This window comes from Geotrypetes seraphini, chromosome 4 (genome assembly GCF_902459505.1).
Source record: "Geotrypetes seraphini chromosome 4, aGeoSer1.1, whole genome shotgun sequence".
Classification (NCBI taxonomy): domain Eukaryota; kingdom Metazoa; phylum Chordata; class Amphibia; order Gymnophiona; family Dermophiidae; genus Geotrypetes; species Geotrypetes seraphini.
Genome location: NC_047087.1, coordinates 18778595 through 18802339, shown reverse-complemented (window position 1 = coordinate 18802339; position 23745 = coordinate 18778595).

The following is a 23745-nucleotide window of genomic DNA, read 5'->3' as shown; positions in this document are numbered from 1 at the left end:
TGACGCATTCGCAGCCCAACTTCTTTGCCTGGAGATGGTCTGCGCATGCGCTCACTCCCCGTACACCCAGCACTTATCTAAACTTTTCTGCTTTAATTTTTGACTTTTCTCGCGAGCCCGTGGTTTGAACCAGCGGGTTTAAAGCGGGGCTGCACTGCGACGTATCCTGGAACTTAACAGAACACGCCATAGTGCAGCCCTGCTTTAAAACCCGTGGGTTAAAACCACGGGCTCACATTGCAGGGAAGGGCGGCAGAGAGCAGGAGATTCGGGGCTCTCGCTGTCGGAGCCCAGAGACCATGGCGAGTGGCAGCGGCTCCAACGCCGAGTTCAAGTCGGTGGGGGAAGTACTGGCTAGGAAAATCGGCTCGGGCTCATTCAGGGACATTTACCTGGCCATTAACATAACCAGCGGAGAGGAGGTGGCAGTGAAGCTGGAGTTGCAGAAGGCCAGGCACCCGCAGCTGCTCTACAAAAACAAACTGCAGTGAAGGGCGGCAGAGAGCAGGAGATTCGGGGCGGCAAGAGCAGATGTGTCTCAGCTGAGTTACTTTCCTCTTTTTGCTCCACTATTTTCAGGGGACCATGGAGTCTGTAGAAGAGAAACTGCTTCTTAAGAGGGTCAGGAGAGTCGGCAGGGACGTGAGCGACTGGTCAGTAGTTGCTTCTTTTTTGATCGGCCAGCCCAGTCGGTGTTCCTTAAATTGTTCAGTGAATCGCTGCCTTCCTACATTTGCATGCCATTACCCTCATTTGCATGTGCACGCATATCGGATCGGGAGGAAGGTTAGTGAATCGGGTCGGGGTGGCAAACTGGTCGGGACACGATCGGCAAGGTTAGTGAATCTGGGCCTTAGTTCCTTCAATGTATATCCATTATTTTCTGATTCTAGATCCTCTGTGTTCATCCCACGCTTCTTTGAACTCCGTCACGTTTTCCTCTCCACCACCTCTCTCGGGAGCGCATTCCAGGCATCCACCACCCTCTCCGTAAAGTAGAATTTCCTAACATTGCTCTTGAGTCTACCACCCCTCAACCTCAAATTATGTCCTCTGGTTTTACCATTTTCCTTTCTCTGGAAAAGATTTTGTTCTACGTTAATACCCTTCAAGTATTTGAACATCTGACATGTATCATGCAATATGGAAATTGGAAGAGAATGGGAACAGAAGTCATTAGGACTTTTAAATTAAATTCATAGGATAAATCTTAGTTGTAGTTTAATATTGCATAAGGCATTATTGCACAATCAGTAGTCGAGCTCTTTGGTCTCTTAATATCCATGGAGAGAAATGAATGAATCTGTCCTTGATATATTTACCCTGGTAATAAGTTCCTTCCTCAAAGAACTAACAACATAGGCGAATTCTTTGGCAAGTGGCAGATAAGTGATGGTTCCAAGGTATAGCAATGACAGAAGTGGGAGGTAACACCTTCATATGGATTAAGAACTGGTTGAAAGACAGAAAACAGAGAATGGGTTTAAATGGTCAATATTCTCAATTGAGAAGGGTAAATAGTGGGGTTCCCCAGGGCTCTGTGCCTGGACCGCTGCTTTTTAACCTATTCCTCAATGTCCTAGAGACAGGAATAACTAGTGAGATAATTAAATTTGCTGATGACACAAAGTTGTTACATCACAAGAGGATTATAAAACAAATTTATAGGAGGACCTTGTGAGACTGGGCGTCAAAATGGCAGACGACATTTAATGTGAGCAAGTGCAAAGTGTTGCATGTGGGAAAGAGGAATCCAAACCTGATGCTGGGTTCTATGGGCCATATTCACTAAAGTGCTGTCCAATGCATCGCCTATCCGATCCACCCATGCAAATTAGTAAAAACCCATGCATAATCGCCAAGCGATTGATTCACTAACAATTGCTTGGCTATTTTGAATCAGGTTTTACTATCCTAAAACCCGACTGCTGCAGACCTGTCTGTAACATATAACTGTCGGTACTGACAGGTCTGCCTGGGGGGGATTTTTTTTTTTTTTTTTTTAATGGCACTGATATTTTGCTTTTATTATACACGCAAAATATCTGGCCAATAACAAAAAAATGAAAAAAAAAGCCTCCCTCCCCCACAAAGCACTCCCTCCCTTCCCCCCTCCCTGAACCTAACTGTGTTACCGACAGGTCTGCCTGGGGGGGGGATTTTTTTTTTTTTTTTTTTATGGCACTGATATTTTGCATGTATTACACGCGCAAAATATCTGGCCAATAACAAAACAATGAAAAACAAAAAGCCTCCCTCCCCCACAAAGCACTCCCTCCCTCCCCCCCTCCCCGAACCTAAAAAAATGGCAGGAGGGATGCTGATTCCCTCCTGCCATCGGTGCTCCCCCCACCACGATTAAAAATATGGCAGGAGGGATCTTGCTAGTTACCTCGGGTTGTCCTCTGTTGGGGGCTTGATGGACTTTTGGATCTGTCCCGGAATGGCAGCTCTTATGTTCTTCTTTGAACTCTGGTTCTCTGTTCATTGTTCTTTATTATTATTAGGGATTTGTTATCCCGTCTGATCGCTAGCCTACTCCTTCTTACTCTGCATGCCCAGGGATTTTGTGTACATATATTATACATGCAGATGTGATTGAAAAGTATTCTTTCTGATAAATATTCATGATCATGCAAATGTTTATTTTCACATTCATTGTGGCTGCTTTCTGCATTGACTCTGCCCCTTATCTGAATACAAACATTGCTAATTAATGCAGTTGTATAGCCAGCTGCCTTGAGGCAAGAGTTGGTTTATGAATCCTCAAACTTGCAAGCCACCAAAATTATTAGTGCTTAGTATAGGAGCTAATTCGCTAAAGCACAGTATACAGAGGAGGAGGAGTTTAATAGTTAGTGCAGTGGGCGAAAAACTTGGTTTCAATTTCCACAGCAGCTCCTTATGACTCTGGATAAGTCACTTAACCCTCCATTGCCCAGAGAAATTACTTGCACATAATAAGTGTAAATTTCTTTGGTGGTACCAGTGGCGCAGTAAGGGTGAGCAGCACCTGGGGCCGTGGCGACCCTCCCCCACCCTCTTCCCTGGTCCCCCTGCTGCGCGTGCACCCCCTTCCCTTTCCCGTACCTTTTTAACTTCTACGGCGTGAGCAGTATGCCCACATCGGTGTCGGCTCGCCCTTCGATGTCACTTCCTGGGCGGGGCTCCCGGAAGTGACATCAGAGAGAGCGCTGATGCAGAAGCGGGCAGCAACCTCACGTCGGGGAAGTAAAAAAGGTACAGGGGAAGGTAAGGAGAGGAGCGGTGGGCAGAGAGGAGGAGGGGTGCCCTGCCCTTAGGAGGACCGTGCCCTGGGTGGACTGCCCCCCCAATCCCCCTTACTGCGCCACAGGAAGGTATCAAATCCATGACCCCCCTTTAGTGAAATAACTCATAGTGGGTCCGTCTAGAGCTGTGTGCCTATATTTAGGAGCTGGGAGGGTGTCTATTTGGGGGCTGATTCTGTAAGCGGCGCCTTCCATGGCAAGTGCCTACAAAACGGGCACCTGCTGCGTGCCAATCACCGCCAGACGCCGCTTCCAGAATCGCAGCTTGATGGGACCCTCGGTGCCAAAAATGTAGGCCAGGGTTAGGCCTACATTTCTGGTGACCTGGGTCCCATCAGAATCGTGGCCAGCAGCGTTGCTCCTAACCACGCCTGCGTCTGAGCTTCAGTGCCACCCTGCGCTGCTAGCCGCCAGTGACCTAGGCGTGTAGTGACACCTTTTTACGTAATTACTTTTTAATTCGTTTTAAATGATGCAGTCAATTACCATGTCTTGTAGCGCCAATTAAAACAATTAAGTTAGGCGGCAATAGGATAGGAGAGACAGAGATAGAGATAAGATACATATATCCTAGCAAGCATTCAGTGAGGATGAAAACAAAGATTACGTGAAAAATAAAAATACTAGTTAATTATAAATTATAAATGTAAAAAGATTAGGAAAGAAAAATTAATTCATTAACAAAAATAATAAAATAAAATAAAATCCAGTCAGATACTCCAGTCCAGTCCAGTGGAGACAAAGACGCCCCTCAATGCTGCCATGGAATGCAGCTGTTAACGGCCAAGAAAAAAATGAGAGAAAATAAAATAAAACAAACAAAGAATGCTTGCTGGAGACGCGGCCTGGAGATCAGGAAAAAAGAGATGAGGCTTTTGGGGGGCGGGGCTAGAGGCGGAATGGGGATTGGCTGGAGGTAGAAAGGGCAGGCTGGAGGCAGGGCTGGGGTAGAATGGGGCGGGGCCATGCATCTGGGTTTGTCCATTGTGAAATATGGTAACCCTAAGTTTAAGAAAGGTGGTGAAATGGAAACTGTGCTGGATCATTCCTTCTGGGCACAGACATACTGCTATGTAACAAGAGCAAGCAAAATTCTATGATCTGCTCTGTGAGCTATGCGCACAGTTTTTAAATTAATCCTTGGATCTTATTTAATGGTAAAGTGATATGTTTACGCCCAGCATAGATTATTAACACTTAGATGGTGATGTGATAACTGGGCATTGGGACATCCCCCCTCATACTATAAACATGCATGCACAGTATTACACATAGGCAGGGCTGGCTCAATCTATGGACCAGGTGAAGCCCTGGCCCAGGACGCTGGTGATAAAAGGTGTCAAAATCCCAGTCCAGTCTACCTTCAAGCTTCTTGACAGATAGATGTCAAACTGGGATTCTTTCACCCTTTATCATCAGTTACAACATGAGAGACTAGAGAGGGAAGGGGGGAGAAACTGGATCACAGGTGGGGGGAGGGGAAGAAGAGAGATACCAGATTTGGGGGAATGACTGCATAAGTTGGCTCTTGGCACCACTTTACCTTGAGCCTAAAAGGGATCTTCAAAAAGTTTCCACACTTTTAAAAAAATCTTTTTAAACACTATTTATTAAATATCTCAAAAGCAAATTATGACACTTTTCCACATAAACACCCTGTTTCGCCTAGAGCGGCGTCATGGGTCTGGGGTTTCCCGGAAAAAATATGGTAACCCTAAGCAGATACCAAACCCATGGGTGTGTATGAGGAGATACTAAGGCTGTGAGGGCAAATAAGGAAGAAGAGAGACTACATTCAAGGGAGGGGGAAGAGAGAGAAAGAGAGAGGAAACAGATACTAAATGCAGGGAAGTGGAATGGGGAGAGAAGAAAGAAGAGAAGGAGTGGGAGAGAGAGACCTAGACTAAAAGGGAGGGAAGAGAGAGAAAGAGAGAGGAAACAGATACTAAATGCAGGGAGGTGGAATGGGGAGAGAAGAAAGAAGAGAAGGAGTGGGAGAGAGAGACCTAGACTAAAAGGGAGGGAAGAGAGAGGAAACAAATAGTAAATGCGGGGAGGTGGGATGGGGAGAGAAGAAAGAAGAGAAGGAGTGGGAGAGAGAGACCTAGATTAAAAGGGAGGGAAGAGAGAGGAAACAGATATTAAATGCAGGGAGATGGGATGGGGAGAGAAGAAAGAAGAGAAGGAGTGGGAGAGAGAGACCTAGGCTAAAAGGGAGGGAAGAGAGAGGAAACAGATATTAAATGTGGGGAGGTGGGATGGGGAGAGAAGAAAGAAGAGAAGGAGTGGGAGAGAGAGAACTATACTAAAAGGGAGGGAAGAGAGAGAAAGAGAGAGGAGCAGATACTAAATGCGGGGAGGTGGGATGGGGAGAGAAGAAAGAAAAGGAGTGGGAGAGAGAGACCTAGACTAAAAGGGAGGGGAAAGAGAGAGAAAAAGAGAGGAAATAGATACTAAATGAGATGGAGAGGGAAGAGCACCTGTTGTAGCACCAGTTGCAGAAACATGGCCATGTGTAAAATAGATGCTGGAAACGTAGGCCAGGGTTTAACTAGGCTACATCTCCAGTGCTTACTTTACATGAGAATCTTGTGTACAGGGGCTCCTACCGGCACCTACGGTCACTTCCAGCATAAGCCACGCCCACTTTGACCATAGGCGCCTCTGTGAACGAGATATCGGTGGCCTGTTCTATAGGGGCCTGCAGGCACCTACATTTTTTAAAAAGTTAGTTTATAATTGGGTTGTTTTGGGGTTGTTTTTTAATGTTCAATCATTTTTATTGGCATTTAAAGAAAAGTCATACATATGTAATCACAATACAATTCAACATAGGTCATATGTATGAAAAACCTCCGCGTCATTTGTCGCCAATGAAACTAATTAAGTTAGGCGGCGGTAGCACGCCTATGGTCGCCTAGCTTTCGGCCTCCCTATGAGAATCAGGGTCTTAGTGCACGCCATCGTTAGCGTTAGTAAAAGAACCCTTAGGCTGCATAGTGGGGTGGAGAAAATGTGTTCGGTCCATACGGAAGGAATTGCGCAGACTCAAATGGACGTTGTCTGATACTTTGTAAGAGAGCAAAGCACAGAAAATTCATTCTCGTGAGGCCTGTCGACAGCAAACAGACGGGTGATCTTTGCTAGTAACTAAGCCGTCGAGAGAAAACGAAGAGGAAATGCTTGGACTGTGCCTTGCATTCACTGCTGATACAGAGACCCGTTGAAAAAGAGACCGTTGCAGAATTGTACAGACCCCAAACTCATCAGTTCCTTCATTTCCCATGTATCACGAGCAGAAACCAAAATTACTGTTGTCGAGGCAGGCCCTAGCTGTGCTTTCAGTAACGGTGCAGACAATAGAAATTGATCGCAATCGTTAAGCACCAGCATCCTGTGGATAAACCATCCTCAGTAACCCACAGAGCCCAGGAAATACGAATTCTTCTAATCCCATTAATAGGACCTTCAGCATCGTTCTTTACTGTTTTCTGTACCAAAATGATGTCTATTGTACTTTGAAGCTGAGCTTATCTCCACGGTGATTTGCTTACTGGGTCTAATTACAGTCATTTGCTTCAAATACTGTTTGTCTTAATAATTGTTTTGCATTTCTTTATTATTTTTTTTGCCAAAAATAATCTCCTACATTGATTGTACCACAGGAGGGGAAATGTCACTGTTCGCTCACGCCAATTAGGTTTTAGGAAAACATCATCTGTCTTTTGTGCTGAAACGAGTCAGAGTTTAGCCTTTATTTACTTAATTTTCTATACCAGTGGTCCCCCAACCCTGTCCTGGAAGACCACCAGGCCAATTGGGTTTTCAGGCTAGCCCTAATGAATTTGCATGGAGCAGATTTGCATGCCCGTCACTTCCATTACATGCAAATCTCTCTCATGCATATTCATTAGGGCTAGCCTGAAAACCCAATTGGCCTGGTGGTCCTCCAGGACAGAGTTGGGGACCACTTCTCTATACTGTTCTCCCAGGGGAGCTCAGAATGGTTTAAATTAATTTATTCGGGTACTCAAGGATTGTCCCTGTCTGTCCTGATGGGCTCACAATCTATCTAATGTATCTGGGGCAATGGGGGGGATTAAGTGACTTGCCCAAGGTTACAAGGAGCAGCATGGGTTTGAACCCACAACCTCAGGGTGCTGAAGCTGTAGCTTTTAACCGCTACGCCACACTCTCCTCCTTTAACGGACATCTTTGAGGGGAGGCGAGCCGGGGTTTGGGGTTTTTGACTTAGCTGTCTCCTTCTCCATTGGATTTCCAGCTGAGTCAGAACAAGGGCTGTGACCCTGAACTCTCACTCACAAATACCCGGTGATCTTTCCCTCGTCTTGTAGCCCCTACTCTTTCAACATACCTAGTGTAGTAATTTTCAGTGACTAATAGGAGGGAATATTTTCTCACTCAGAGAATAGTTAAGCTCTGGAACGCATTGCCAGAGGTTGTGTGTAAGAGCGGATAGCATAACTGATTTTATGAAAGGTTTGGACAAATTCCTGGAGGAAAAGTCCATAGTCTGTTATTAAGACTTGGGGGGCGCCTCTGCTTACCCTGGATCGGTAGCATGGAATGTTGCTACTCTTTGGGTTTTGGCCAAGTACTAGTGACCTGGATTGGTCACCGTGAGAACGGGCTACTGGGCTTGATGGACCTTTGGTCTGACCCAGTATGGCTGTTCTTATGCTCTCATGTGTGCCAAGTATAGGACAATCAAGCCATTGTACCATCACTGATGAGGTTGGCTCTGAGGCATTATGACATCACAATCTCAGCTCAGGAATGTTGTTCTCATTGGGGTTCCGGAATCTTGCTATCCTTTGAGATGCTGGAATGTTGCTACTTCTTGGGTTTTGGCCAGGTACTAGGGACTTGCTCTTTACGACGCAGCAGTAATATTTATTCAATATTTCACTGATTCTCTGAAGAAGTTCCAACGAAACGGATCCATCAGAGTCAGTCTTTGCAAACTACCAAGATAAGCAGCTTTTTAAATATATTTATCTATTTATAAATTATCAGTTATTAATTTAATTTATCACAAAATTTGCTCCTTTTGCTGCTTTCGCACATTTTAAAATCTGCTGTTTTTGCCCACAAAAAAGAAAAGATCCTTCGTGAAATGCTCTACACATATTGGAAGGGATGGAGGTGGTCCGATGACTAAATCCACAATTGCAGTTGGTCAAAGGGCCACTGGCCAACATGAGACTTACCAATATGGTCCGAGGCCCTACCTCCTTCCCATAGATGATCGATCAATATATTGGATTAGTTTACATCTAATTCAATTGATTTTATTCATTTCCACTCTCTAGTGTGAATTTCATTAAAAATCAGCCCTCCCATAAATCTTTCCGCCAGCCACTGGAAGTGCTATGCACTATGGAGAACTTAGGTTCGAGCCCCAGTTCGCACCTTTTACTCCCCCACATCAATTGGGATCTAGGATGCTGAGAAGACAATCATCACAGTCTCTGGGGGCGGACGGTAGGTGCTGTGGTACGGGAAACCACTTAGCTGTGCTTAAGCAACAAATCCTGCAGTTGAGAAGAAGGCAAACCTCTACAGTCTGTGTCCCAGTCAGTGGCGTACCAAGGGTGAGGGGCGCCCCTCTCCCCACCCCATCCGCTCTTTCCATGCTCCCTCCTGCCGCGCCCAAGCGCCCCTTTCCCTGTACCTCTTTAACATTTCCGAGCAGTAACCCCAACCTGCTGCTCGCACCAGCGTTGGCTCTTCCTCCGACATCACTTCCTAGGCGCGGGTCCAGGAAGTGACATCAGAGGAAGAGCCGACGCTGGCGCGAGCAGCAGGTTGGGGTTACTCCTCACACTGCAAACATTAAAGAGGTAGGAAGGAAAAGAAGCGGTGCACGTGCATGGTAGTGAGGGGATGGGAAAGGAGCGGGGGGTGGAGAGGAGGACGGGAGCTGGCGCTCCCACCAAGACGGCGCCCAGGGAGGACCCCACCCTCTATTACTATGCCAATGGCCCAGTTATGGCTAGATAGATCTGGTTGAACTGGAGTAGGTTTCAGTGGCAACTCCAGTAGTTGAAAATTAAGCCAGTACGAGGGGCCACTGAAAAGGTCTCAGCCCAACCAACAAAGCTGGGGCAGTCTCCATCGAGGGTTATACACTTAGTCCAGTGATTTTCCACTTTTTTTGTTCCGTATTTTTCTGACAGAACTAGACTAAGGGGCTCATAATCGAAAGAGAAAAACGTCCAAAAACCAGGCTAAGTCAGCACTTGGACGAACATTTCTCAAAAACGTCCAAGCGCCGAAAAGAAAACTGGGTTTTGGACGTATTTCTAAACGACCTAGGCCTTCATAATGCCGCTCAACGTCCAAAGCTAAACAGGGCATTTCAGGAGGCGCGTTGAGGGCGGGAGTTGGGCGGGACGTGGGCCGGCTTAGACTTAGTCGTACAGCATGTATAACCGAAAGTTATACAGCCCAGGATCGACGGAACTTGGACGTTGTGACTTAGACCATGTAAAACATGGTCTAAGTCACAAAAACCTACCTAAACTCACCAGATAAGCACTGCAAACACATAAAACAGACCCCCACACATTACCCCAGTGATCAGTGACTCCCCCACCCCCATAAAAATTTTATTCACAACTTAAAATTTCAGCCTCCAGCCTATCATCACCTGGCCGCCTGGCATAGGAAAGCCTAGTCGTCCAGCCCAGAGGCAGCTTAAGTTGTCTTGGGAATGGGTTAGGGACCCATAGAGAGGAGGACCCATGCCCATAAGCCCCTGTAATCACTGCATTGATACTTAAGCATGTGCACTGCCCTATATACACCCAAAACCCTTTTTTACTGGCATATAAGTGGCTCCTGCAGCCATAAGGGCTATTGGGGTGGTTGATAAGTGGGTCTAGGGGATTCTGGAGGTGGTTTGGGGTAGAGAGTTGCACGGGGACAGAAATCCCACCCGTCCCCGCCAAAGTCCCACCCGTCCCCGTGAGGACTCCCACCCGTCCCCACCCGTCCCCGCGAGGAATCCCCTCCGTCCCCGCCCGTCCCCGCGAGGAATCCCCTATGTCCCCGCCTGTCCCTATAAACTACAGAAATAGTTATTTCATTTAATTATGCTACTGAATTAAAGGCTCTGGTAGAAACCCATTTAAAAATAAGCAAAAAGACTTTATTAATTTGGAAATATTAATTGGGAAGAATACATACTTTGTAAACGGGTTTCTACCAGAGCCTCTAATGTTTATAAATTTTTATCAACACAACTAATATACTACTTTATCCTTAAGCAAAAAAAAAAAAAAAAAAATTTTTCCTACCTTTATTGCCTGGTTTCTGCTTTCTTCATGTTCTCATTCAATTCCTTCCATCCACTGCCTCTCTTCTCTCTGTGTCTTCCATTTGCTCTGTTACTGTGCCTCTCCCTTTCTCCCCCCTCCCAAATAGGTCTGGCACCCATCTTTTTCCCTCCGCTCCCCCCATAGTCTGGCACCTCTGTCTTCTTCCCTGCCAGCGTCTTCTTCCCATTCCCTCTTCCCCATTTCCTTTCAGTGTCCTTCTCCCCCACCATCTTCCCCATGTCCTGTCAGGCAGCATCCTTCTCCCCCCCTCTGCCTTCCCCATTTCCTTTCAGCGTCCTTCTCCCCCCTCTGTCTTCCCCATGTCCTTTCAGCGGCCTTCTCCCCCCTCTGTCTTCCCCATGTCCTTTCAGCGGCCTTCTCCACCCCTTTGTCTTGCCCAGTGCTTTCAGGGTCCTTCCCCCCCCCTTCCTCCCATTTACCCCATGTCCTTTCAGCGTTCTTTTCCACCCCTTTGTCTTCCCCAGTGCTTTCAGCGGTCTTCTCCCCCCTTAAGCATCTTTTCTTCTCCACTCCACCTTTCCTCCCTCCCTGCCTCCACCTTTGTGGCGCTTTTGCACCCGACCGACAACAGAACAGGCCCGGTCGGACAAATCTCCCTGTCCTGTAGCCGCGAATCTAAATTACCTTCTTACAGCAGCTGGAGTAGTGAAGCTGCTGTAAGAGGTAATTTAGATTCGCGGCTACAGGGCAGGGAGATTTGTCGGCCGGCCTGTTGTCGGTCGATCGGGGGACCTGACCGGCTGTGCACATTCTCCGGGGTGGACCACCCCCTCCCCCCTCTTTCGTACGCCATTGCCTTCTCTCTACCTGCCCTGCCGCACACAGCCGACTGGAAGTCTTCCTGATGTCAGCGCTGACGTCGGAGGAAGGGAGGGCTTTGCTTAAGCCCTCCCTCCGACGTCAGCGCTGACATCGGGAAGATTTCCGTTCGGCTGTGTGCTGCGACAGGGCAGGTAAGGAGAAGGAGACTACCCTCGCGGCTCGAGTGCACTGCGATCCAACCCCGCAGGAACCCCGCGACCCTCGGAGGCATCCCCATGGGATCCCCGCGACCCTAGGGGGCGTCCCCACGGGATCCCTGTGACCCAAAGGGGGAACCAGCGGGATCCCCGCGGGTCCCGCGTGATTCCCGTCATCCCCGTTCCCGTGCAGCTCTCTAGTTTGGGGGGCTCACCATCACCTATAAGGGAGCTGTAGTGAGGAGAAGGCATGGCACCCTTTTTGTGAAGTTCATAGCTGTGCCCTGTAAGGTACCCCACTATTTAGGTGACATGTCTGGGTGTTCAATCCATCACTTTTCAGACACCTCCCATGTCCAACAGGGCTTGTTCTAGGTGTTTTGGACTTGGACGGAAATGTGGTATAAAGATGGACGATTTAGTGGCTTGGACGATCAGATTGACAGGACATATAATTAGATGATTTTCGAAAATAAAAAAAAGTTGGACGTATCTTTCGAAAACGTGTCTTCGGCTCTTTTTAACTTTGGACGACTTGCGAGATGGACGTAAACAGACTTAGACGTTCCTTTCAATTATGCCCCTCTAAGTGTATAGCCTTCGATGGAGATTGGCCCAAATTTGTTGGTTGGGCTGAGAACTTTTCAGCAGCCCCTCGTACTGGGCAGACAGACATCTACAATTTATGCCCTGAAAATGGTAAGAACGGCTCAAGGTTAAGTTTGCATATTTTGGGCAGACTGGATGGGCCATGCAGGTCTTTATCAGACACCATCTATTATGTTACTAAGTATTTTTTCAAATGAACTAGGCTTGCTTTTCTGAAGCAGGATGTGAAAACTGTAAAGCTGTTTATAACTATTCTGCATGCTAAGAATAGCCATACTGGGTCAGACCAATGGTCCATCAAGCCCAGTAGCCTGTTCTCACGGTGGCCAATCCAGGTCACTAGTACCTGGCCAAAACCCAAAAAGTAGCAACATTCCATGCTACCGATTCAGGGCAAGCAAAGGCGTCCCCCATGTCTTAATAACAGACTATGGACTTTTCCTCCAGGAATTTGTCCAAACCTTTCTTAAAACCAGCTACGCTATCCACTTTTACCAGAACCTCTGGCAACGCATTTAAGACACCTGTGTACAGCTCTACTAGGCTTTCCTTTACCAGGTGCTGATGTACTTTTTCATTCTAATCTTTGTGGGGATGTGAGGGGGGTCAGTGAACACTGGGGGAGTGGGGGGGTCTTTACTTTGTCTCTGCAGTGGTTATCTGGTCACTTTGGATGCCTTTTTGGCATAAGAACATAAGAAACGCTTTCGCCGGATCAGACCTAGGTCCATCTAGTCCGGCGATCCGCACACGCGGAGGCCCAGTTAGGTGCACCTTATTGGAGACCCGGATTTCCCGTATCCCCCGATATGATTTGCAAGAAGGTGTGAATCCAACTTGCGCTTGAAACCCAGAACACTAGTCTCTGCCACCACCTCCTCCGGGAGAGCATTCCAAGCACCCACCACGCGCTGTGTGAAACAGAACTTCCTGACATTTGTCCTGAACCTGCTGCCACTCAATTTCAGGCTATGACCTCTTGTCCGTGTCACATCCGAAAATGTTAGTAATGATGTTTCCTGGTCTATTTTGTCAAATCCTTTTAATATTTTAAAAGTCTCTATCAAATCCCCTCGCAGTCTTCTCTTTTCGAGGGTGAACAGTCCCAATTTTCTGAGGCGTTCTTTGTAGCTCAAATTCTCCATACCTCGGACAAGTTTCGTGGTTCGCCTCTGCACCCTCTCCAGCAGAGTTATCTCCTTCTTAAGGTATGGAGACCAGCTGGTCACGTGCTGAATTCAGAAGTTGATCTATCTGCAGTACTCTTGGCACTTTACATTATCTAAGTCACTGTTCCCGCTAAGGTGCGCTGGCCTGCGCTCGCGCACAAAATATTACATCGCAGCGCAAAGTTTCTCTTCACAGCGCACACACGCGTCGCAAAGGTAAGGTAAGGGGAGGTAAGGTAAGGGGACGCATTGGGGGGATTGCACTTCCCCACAATTGCCATGCTTCGGTTCCTCTTCTTCCTTCCTTCCTCCCCCCCCCCCCGCGGGACCCTGCGGCACCATCAACTCTTACTCCCTCTAATGTCGGCCCTGCAGCTCCAGACTTCCTCGCACCTTCTCCCCTCCCCCTTTGGATCGCTATTATTTTAAATGTTATAGCCGCGGAGCTGTATCCATCAGTGGAGATGTCTAACCTCGGCCTGCCCCGGAACTCTTACTGCAACAGTGACTTCCTGTTCCTGCCTAGACGGGCGGCTGCTGCAGTAAGAGTTCCGGGGCAGGCCGAGGTTAGACATCTCCACTGATGGATACAGCTCCGCGGCTATAACATTTAAAATAATAGCGATCCAAAGGGGGAGGGGAGAAGGTGCGAGGAAGTCTGGAGCTGCAGGGCCGACATTAGAGGGAGTAAGAGTTGATGGTGCCGCAGGGTCCCGCGGGGGGGGGGGAGGAAGGAAGGAAGAAGAGGAACCGAAGCATGGCAATTGTGGGGAAGTGCAGAGCTGCAGGGAAGAGTGTTGCGGTACCCAGCTGGAGGGAGAAGGAAGATGAGGGAGGGAATTAAAGGAGATGCCAGGGCTTGGAGCATAGGAGGAAGGTATGCCAGTCTAAGGGAAAAGGAAGGGGGAGATGTGAGAGCATGGAGGGGGAGCGAAAGATGGAAGAAAAGGAAAGGAGAGAGATGCCAGAGAATCAGGGAAGGGGAGATACCAGACTATGAGGAGAGGTGTGGGAGAGGGAAGGCGAGGAGAGAGATGCCAGACCAATGGGGTGAAAGGAGAGATGGAAGGGGGAGGCATACAGTTTCTGGAAGGGGCATAGAAGGAGAGAAGATGCCATATAGGGGAAGAGAGACGGCAGACAGTGAATGGAAGGAAGAGAGTTACAAGAAGATGAGGAAAGGAGAAACCACAGAAGACAAAGGTAGAAAAAAATTTCTATTTATTTATTGCTTTAGGAGACATGTGTCACTGTTTCTGTGAAGCATTGTATGCAGAGTCCAGCTTCTTGCTGGTTCAATTTAACCTTTGTCTATGTATTTTTATTTTATCCCCCCTTTTACAAAACTATGAAGCGTTTTTAGCACCAGCCTTGGTGGTAGCAGCTCTGATGCTCAGAATTTTATGAGCATCAGAGCTGTTACCTCCGTAGCTAAAATCCACACTACAGTTTTGTAAAAGAGGGAGGGGTTAGTTTGTGATTACATATTCCTTACTAGGCGAAGGTGTTTTCTGTGTTCTGTGTGTTCGAAAGACATGGTTTTCTGTTAGGATTGACGGTGTAGGATTGATCTGTGCTGGTCTGGCTTGTTTAGTTTTACAATGGGTGTATTGATGTACTGCTCACTGCAATATGTAAGATGCTGCCTTTTCCTAGGTACTCATGTGTGACGTGTGGTTTGTTACTAAAAATCATGTTTTTCTTACAGATGGGGGGGGGGGTGCCAAAAAATGATGGGCCCCGGATGTTACATATGCTAGGTACGCCACTGTATGTAAAGATACCAGAAAGCTGGCGTAGCAAAAACTTCTAAGTTTTGAGTATTTAACCCTCCCACAATCTCACGGGCACTCGTTTCAAGTTTATTGAGATTTTGATTTAAACGCAATATCAAATATTTTCAATGCGTATAACAAAAATAAATTTGGAGAAATAAATAAAACCATTTGAACCAGTGTTCCCGCTAAGCTGCGCTGGCGTGCGCTGGCGCACAAAATATTACATCGCAGCGCACACGTTTCTCGTCACAGCGCACGATCGGAAGAGGCGTACGGCAGATGGCAGGGCGGCGAGAGGAGAATCGGGCGAGTTGGCTCATAACTTGCTGGCGCCCGATATTTTTGGCTCACGGTGAAAAAAGTTTGCTCACAACACCCGCCCGCTTGTCACAACATTTAGGTTTCGTCCAGGATGTCTAGTACAGCATTCGATTATTCCCGCAGGATGACTAAGTCTAGGTTGGGCCCCATCCCGCCCACATACAGCCCTAACCACTGCTCCAGATACGACCTTTTCATCTCTGAGCACACAGCGGCATTCAGAGGCATAAAAAGTCCCACAGCACGTCCAGAAAGCTGGTTTGATTATCACCACTTGGACGACCTGTCTTTTAGGTCATCCAAGTGCTGACTTAGGCGGGTTTTTAGATGTGTTTAAGTTTTATGAGCCCCTTAGGCTATAACTGGCATATAAATCTATATATATAAAATCGGAGGTATGTATGTGTGTGTGTGTGTGTGTGTGTATGTGCCGCGATCACGCAAAAACGGCTTGCCCGATTTGAACGAAACTTGGTATGCAGATCCCTCACTACCTGGGGTGATATGTTCTGGGGGTCTCGCGGCCCACCTGCACACGTGGGCGGAGCTACAAACAGAAAATCAGATTTCACCCATTCATGTCAATGGAAAAAATGTAAAAAGCTGCCAACGCAAAAACGGCTTGCCCGATTTGAACGAAACTTGGTATGCAGATCCCTCACTACCTGGGGTGATATGTTCTGGGGGTCTCGTGGCCCTCCTGCACACGTGGGCAGAGCTACAAACAGAAAATCAGATTTCACCCATTCATGTCAATGGAAAAAATGTAAAAAGCTGCCAACGCAAAAACGGCTTGCCCGATTTGAACGAAACTTGGTATGCAGATCCCTCACTACCTGGGGTGATATGTTCTGGGGGTCTCGCGGCCCACCTGCACACGTGGGCGGAGCTACAAACATAAAATCAGATTTCACCCATTCATGTCAATGGAAAAAATGTAAAAAGCTGCCAACTTAAAAACGGCTTGCCCGATTTGAACGAAACTTGCAACACATCTTCCTTTTCAGTTTAAGAGATTGCAAATTCCAGTGAGACTTGCATTCTCTATCACAATCAACAAATCACAGGGACAGACTATTACATACTGTGGAGTGGATTTAAGATCCCCCTGTTTTTCCCATGGACAACTCTATGTTGCTTGCTCAAGGGTGGGTTCACCCAAGAATTTATATGTTCTTGCTCCTGGAGGTGAAACTAAAAATGTTGTTTATAATCAAGTTTTGCGTTAGTTGTATTGTATTCATTTTGTCAAATATTTCACATTATAATTTGAATATTGTACTTTTTATAAAGCTGTAAAAAAATAATTTCATTCACCACTATAAAGTATCTTTATTTGAATCCATTTACAGTGTTATTGCTATAATTAAATACCCGTGCAACGCCGGGGCATCAGCTAGTAGTTACATAAAAATTGACTTTGGCTATTTCTTTGTTACTTGATTTCTTGCAAGATTAAAAGGACGTTACTGGTTTAAGATTTGGCGATGTGTTCATGAACTGAATGTTTTTTGCTGAATACATTCTCTCTTACACAGATTCCGATCTCACCATCTGCCTGTTTCCCCTCCACATGGTGTGACTGAGCTGGTCACGTGTTGAATTCAGAAGTTGATCTATCTGCAGTACTCTTGGTAACGAACAGATAAATTGTCTTTGAATTACAGATCCTTTCCTCCCATTGGAGTTATCTTTTGAAAATGTTAAAATGAAGATCGTTTATTTTTTTTGAAACTGGTGATTGCTTCACGTTCAAAGTAGAGAATGACACGGTGACAAAATTCATCACCGTTCCCGTCCCCGCGGTTAACCATGGGAAACTATCTTCATGTCAGTCTTTAAGGAAAGAGGGAAGAATCAGAGTATGAATGGCCACAACCACTGACCCGCAAGCTTTGCTTTGAAGAATACTGAGATTGAGCAGCAATTCCAGAGCAATTCCAGAGCAGATATTGTGATGTCATAATGCCTCATTCCACCAGTGCCTAAGAGCCAATCACATCAGTGATGTCACAATGGCTTCATTATCCTTGGCTCACATAAAAATCAGAGTATGAATGGCCACAACTACTGACCTTCAAGCTTTGCTTTGAAGAATGCTGGTGTAGAAGGACTGAGGTTGAAATAGACACTAGAAAATGACATGGGATTATTTCCCGCGGTTATCCGCGGGGACGGGAACGGTGATGAATTTTGTCACCGTGTCATTCTCTAGTTCAAAGCACAACTTGTGCTGTGATTTCGCTCCCAGGCATTGCGCAGGTGCGCAGCTCTCTTTGTATTCCGTCCAATTCCTGCACCCTGAAAGTGCATTGCCAAAGACTTCAAGTCTCTCAACCCAAACTGGAGTCTTTTGATGCAAAACCTCACAGTAATATTGGTTTTTTGAGGCTATAAATCTGGCTTGACAAGTGTCTCCGTTTTAAGCACTCTTTTCTAACGTTCAGCCTTCGTTTTCAAAATGTACATCATCTCAGTTAAAATAAACCCATCACAGTAGCGGCATGTGAAATAGTCTGACAGACATTTTGTCTGGGACTATTGGGCTTTCAGAGATGTCAGAGGGAATAACAGTGTTATTTGTGGTCTAGCGTTCTTTCTAAAATGCAGCATATCAGAAATATACAAGCAAGGGGGAGAGTGTGGCAGCGGTGGTCCAAAATGGTGGGTTCAAACCCATGCTGCTCCCTGTGTCCCTGGGCAAGTCACCCAATCCCCCCCCCCCCCAATTACCCCAGGTTCATTAGACTGTGAGCCCACTGCTGGGATGGACAGGGGAAAATGTTTGAGTACATGAATACATTTCTGTAAAACCATTCTGAGCTCCCCTAGGAGAACAGTATAGAAAATTGAATAAATAAATATGATGTGGAGCCACGAAACTTGCAATTTATTCCACACTTTTCTTGACACTTTCATTTCAGTAAGGCAAATGCCTCTAGTAAATGGGCACAAGTATTGGGAAGCCGAGCCGTCGTGACATCACCAATGAGGCTGGCTCTTAGGCCCTCCCTCCAACGTCAGCACGGAAGACTTCCGGTCGGCTATGTGTGCTGCTGCAGGGCAGGTAGGAAAAGAAGACGAGCCTCGCGGCTCGAGTTGTTCCGAGTCAGCCCAGATCTTCCTCTCCAATGTCAGAATTGACGTCGGAGAGGGGGCGGGGGGGGGAAGGCTGGTCGGCCCAGCGCTTCTGCATCCTGTTTACGGCATCGGGAAGCAGGTAGAATGCGAAGGCAATGCGAGTCTATCACAGAGCCCGGGTTGGGCTCCGCGATCGACTCGCGTTGCCTTCGCAATCTACTGGTCGATTGCAATTGACCTTTTGGGCACCCCTGCCCTAGGGAGGGCTGCAGTGAACTTTACATAAAAAGTCCCAGGTATACATCTCACCTTAACATTTAAATTTTATTGTATATTGAGCCCTATAAAACCCACCCAAAACTTACTGTGCCCACCTGTACACTACAAGAATAGCTCTTAAGTTTGCAGGTGTCATTTTTATGGAGGTACAGTAGGTTTTGGAGAGATCACATGTTTCACCAGAAGTGTACTAGGTAGAGTAAGATATGAGCCTGGATCTCCATCTCAATAGCCCACTGCAATGACCACTAGGCTTGCTGCTCTAATGTGGCTGTAACATCTGAAGTTGTCACATAGGCGGGTAAGGACTGTTTCTATCACATCTTTGGGTGGTGGGAGAGGGTGAGTGAGCACTGGGGGAAGTAAGAGGGAATCATGCCTTAATTCTTCTACTGGTTATCTGATCAGTTTGGCCACCTTTTGGGCACTATTTTGTTATAGAAACAGGTCTAACCAAAAAACACCCAAATTGTTCTCTGGACATTTTCTAAAATGTTTGATTATTGTAGAAAAACGTCCAAATCTTAAGCCTTGTCCTACTTTTGCCCACACCAGGCCCCTTTGAGATTTAGATGCACTGGGCCGATGATTGAGATATTGACCTGCATTAAAAACTAGCAGTCCACTGCCTGATTCTAAGTCTCTGAGGCCCACCTCCATTGTCAAAATTAACGCTTTGCGTGCAAGACGTTTTCAGGGTGTTTTTGGTTTTGGACAGACTTAAAGGTCTCCATCTGTATACTTTGGAGGAAAGGCAGGAGAGAGGAGATGATAGAGACGTTTAAATACCTACGTAATGTAAATGCGCTTGAGTCGAGTCTCTTTCATGTGAAAGGATGCTCTGGAATGAGAGAGCATAGGATGAAGTTAAGAGGTAATCTAACGAAATACTGTTTTACAGAAAGGGTGGTAGATGCGTGGAATAGTGTCCCAGAAGAGATGGTGGAGACAGAGATTGTGTCTGAATTCAAAAGGGACTGGGATGGGCACGTGGGATCTCTCGGAGAGAGAAAGAGATAATGGTTACTACGGATGGGCAGACTAGATGGGCCATTTGGTCTTTATCTGCCTTCATGTTTCTATGTTTCTATAATCATAAAGTTCTATGACATCACAATGCAGCTGTAAAGAGCCTTAGCCTATAGGAAGAGGAGATGCAAATGTTAAGAACCTTAGCCAATAGGGAGAGGAGGAAATGGTGGTTACTGCAGATGGGCAGACTAGATGGGCCATTTGGCCTTTATCTGCCATCATGTATCTATGTGAACAGCATTGAAAAACGTCTAAACTAGGGGTTTTGAAAATAGTGATTTGGACGTATTAGCAAGCAAAACGTCCAAATGCCACTTGTATTTTTTGGGATGTTTTTCTCTTTTGAAAATGAGCCCTATAATTACATAGTAGATGATGGTAGATAAAGATCTTCGTTGTCTATCCAGTCTGCCCAATTAGATAAACTCCGAGTATAGAAATGAGTGGAGAACATGTATTTTCTGGCTGCTTTATTCTGGCGTCATCCATTTCCCATATGGCAATGAAATGAGATGCCAAAAGACAGCTGCAGGAGTCCAAGCATCTTTCTCACGGAAACAGTAGCAGTGGTGAATTATAGTGCAAAAAACAACTTTAATGAGTTTCAAGTTTCCTGCTGGAAAACACATGAAAACCAACATGTTCATTACATTTTAGTGAGGAAAAATACGACCCTTCTGTTTTTTTTAGAGCTGGGATGTTTCTTATTGGATAAAAGGCTGATTGAAGCAAGATGCAGCTGTTGGCTTTAGGAAATGATTTTTACATTGTAAAGGAATTTGCTTCATGTCTGCTTTCCCTATACCTGAGGTTCAGAGAGTACAGGTATTTGCCATCTATATTGTAAGGCATGTCTTGCCCATCTTTCCAGCCAGGATATATCTGGTCCTGCAGGGGAGCAGAGGTGGTAACTAGAGAATGACACGGGGACAAATTTTTCCCCGTTTCTGCAGGAATTCATTTTTCCATCCCGTCCCAGCAAGTTCTTTTCCTGGCCCTGCCCCCATTCTGCAAAGTTCATCCTCATATGCACACGCCTCAAACACTTTAAAATCATAAGTAGCAACATTCTAGAGCTCAGATTGTGATGTCATAATGCCTCATTCCGCCAATGCCTAAGCTCCGTCCTCATCTGCACAAGCCCCAAACACTTTAAAATCATAAGTAGCAACATTCTAGAGCTCAGATTGTGATGTCATAATGCCTCATTCCACCAATGCCTAAGCTCCGTCCTCATCTGCACAAGCCTCAAACACTTTAAAATCATAAGTAGCAACATTCTAGAGCTCAGATTGTGATGTCATAATGCCTCATTCCACCAATCCCTAAGCTCCGTCCTCATCTGCACAAGCCCCAAACACTTTAAAATCCTAAGTAGCAACATTCTAGAGCTCAGATTGTGATGTCATAATGCCTCATTCCACCAATCCCTAAGCTCCGTCCTCATCTGCACAAGCCCCAAACACTTTAAAATCCTAAGTAGCAACATTCTAGAGCTCAGATTGTGATGTCATAATGCCTCATTCCACCAATGCCTAAGCTCCCTCCTCATCTGCACAAGCCTCAAACACTTTAAAACCATGTGTTCAAGGCTTGTGCGGTTAAGGCAGAGCTTACAGCAGGGGTGTCCAATGTCGGTCCTCGAGGGCCGCAGTCCAGTTGGATTTTCAGGATTTCCCCAATGAATATACATGAGGTCTATTTGCATGCACTGCTTTCATTCTCATGCATATTCATTGGGGAAATCCTGAAAACCCGACTGGACTGCGGCCCTCGAGGACCGACATTGGACATCCCTGGCTTACAGGAATGGGGCAATGACAGGGACAGCGACAAAACTTGCGGGGATGGGACGGGGAAATTGAGTTCCTTTGGGGACGGGGACATATTGGACCCCAAGACATTCTCTAGTGATAACCTTTCGTAGGGTTAACATGTGGCTCCAGAAAAAGGAAGACGGATTGACACATTTGGGCTTTACTTCTGTTGAAACCAATGGAAGTAAAACCCAGATGTCTCAATCCATCCTTCTTTTTCTGGAACCATATGGTAACCCTAACTTTCAGGCAGGCTTTGTTTAGACTGCTGCTTCGTCCATATTGCTCGCACCACTTCAAAAGTCAAATCTGGACCTGTAGCATAGTTCTGAGGCATGGGGGGAGGTCCTTAGTTAGGGGTGATTTTATTTATTTGATGGTTTAAATACCATTTTGAAGCAATTCAGCCAAAGCATCGGACATCAAGATCAATCTGAACATACTTCCATGGCTGTCACAACTCAGTTGAAACCAAAGTCAATAATGCACTCCAGAGAGATGAACCTTTAGATCAGGGGTAGGGAACTCCGGTCCTCGAGAGCCATATTCCAGTCGGGTTTTCAGGATTTCCCCAATGAGATCTATTTGCATGCACGGCTTTCAATGCATATTCATTGGGGAAATCCTGAACACCCGACTGGATTGCGGCCCTCGAGGAGGGACTTGGACACCTCTGGTCTAGGGTCAGACCAACCTGTAGACTGTGTGAATTCATATGTGTCTCAGTGCTGATTAAGATCATTTTTTAATATTAATTTTATCAATTATTACACGTTAAATTCCTTTCCTGGAAAGAGAGAACTAGTATTTTCATTGCTATATACTTTGACTCTCATCTTGACTCCTTTCTTCTCGCATTTTTTTATTAAGATCATTTCTTGATACTACCATAAAAGAATAGTCATACTGACTCAGAACAATGGTCCATTTAGCCCAGTATCCTTCAATCCTTAACCCTACTCCCCACTGTCCAGCCAGCAGATTAACCTTTCCCCTTAACTGTATCCATGATATCCTGTTTGTCTGTCTTGGCTTGTTTAGATTGTAAGCTCTTTCAAGCAGGGACTGTCTTCTTTGTGACTCTGTACAGCGCTGGGAGCGTCTGGTTGCGCTATAGAAATAATTCATAGTAATAGTAGTGTGAAGAGTTTGGGAAGCAGAGCTGAGCTTGTGATGTCATAATGCCTCATGCCACCAATAAGAGCCAACCTCATCAGTGATGTCACAATGGCTTGATTGTCCTGGATTCCCCTCTGCCCTCCAACCCAGCCAGCAGATTAACCCTTCCCTTTAATTGTATCCATGACATCCTGTTTGTCTGTCTTGGCTGTTTAGATTGTAAGCTCTTTCGAGCAGGGACTGTTTTCTTACTCTTTGTGACTCAGTGCAGCGCTGTGTGCGTCTGGTAGCGCTATAGAAATTATTAATAGTAATAGTACTTAGGCGTGACCATTTGGATCTGCCATTGATCTGGTATAAATGGTCATGCCTAATGCAGTTGTAGCAATTTAGATTGATGCTGGAACTCTACAATGGCATTTTGGCATATATGGTAGATATCAGGTAGATATCAACATAGTATTGGCACTCAGTGTGCAGGATCTGCGCACCTAACCGGAAGCGCCAAGGTATAGAATCCCCCCTAAAAGCCTACAAAGTCCATAAGTAGCATATAAAACCCTATTTTACATAGAACACAGAGGCTGGAATTGAGACACCCAGGTTGGACAGTGCTCAAGTTCCAAAATATGTTACAAAAAGGCTCTGCCAAGGCAGCCATGTCTAGACAATGTTTCAAAACTGCCAGATCTTGAGCATTTGGGCCAAATTTTAAAAGAATCTGTAAATCATCAGCATAGATGTGTGGGATTTGCCAGGAACTTGGAACCCAGACTGGCCATTGTCGCAGACATGATGCTGGGCTCGATGAACCATGGTCTGTCTCAGCATAGCTTTCCTTATATTCTTACATATTTCAGGGATAATTCTGCAAATGTGATTATTTGATTTATAAATCTGATGTTTATCTTTTTCAATAGCTTACTT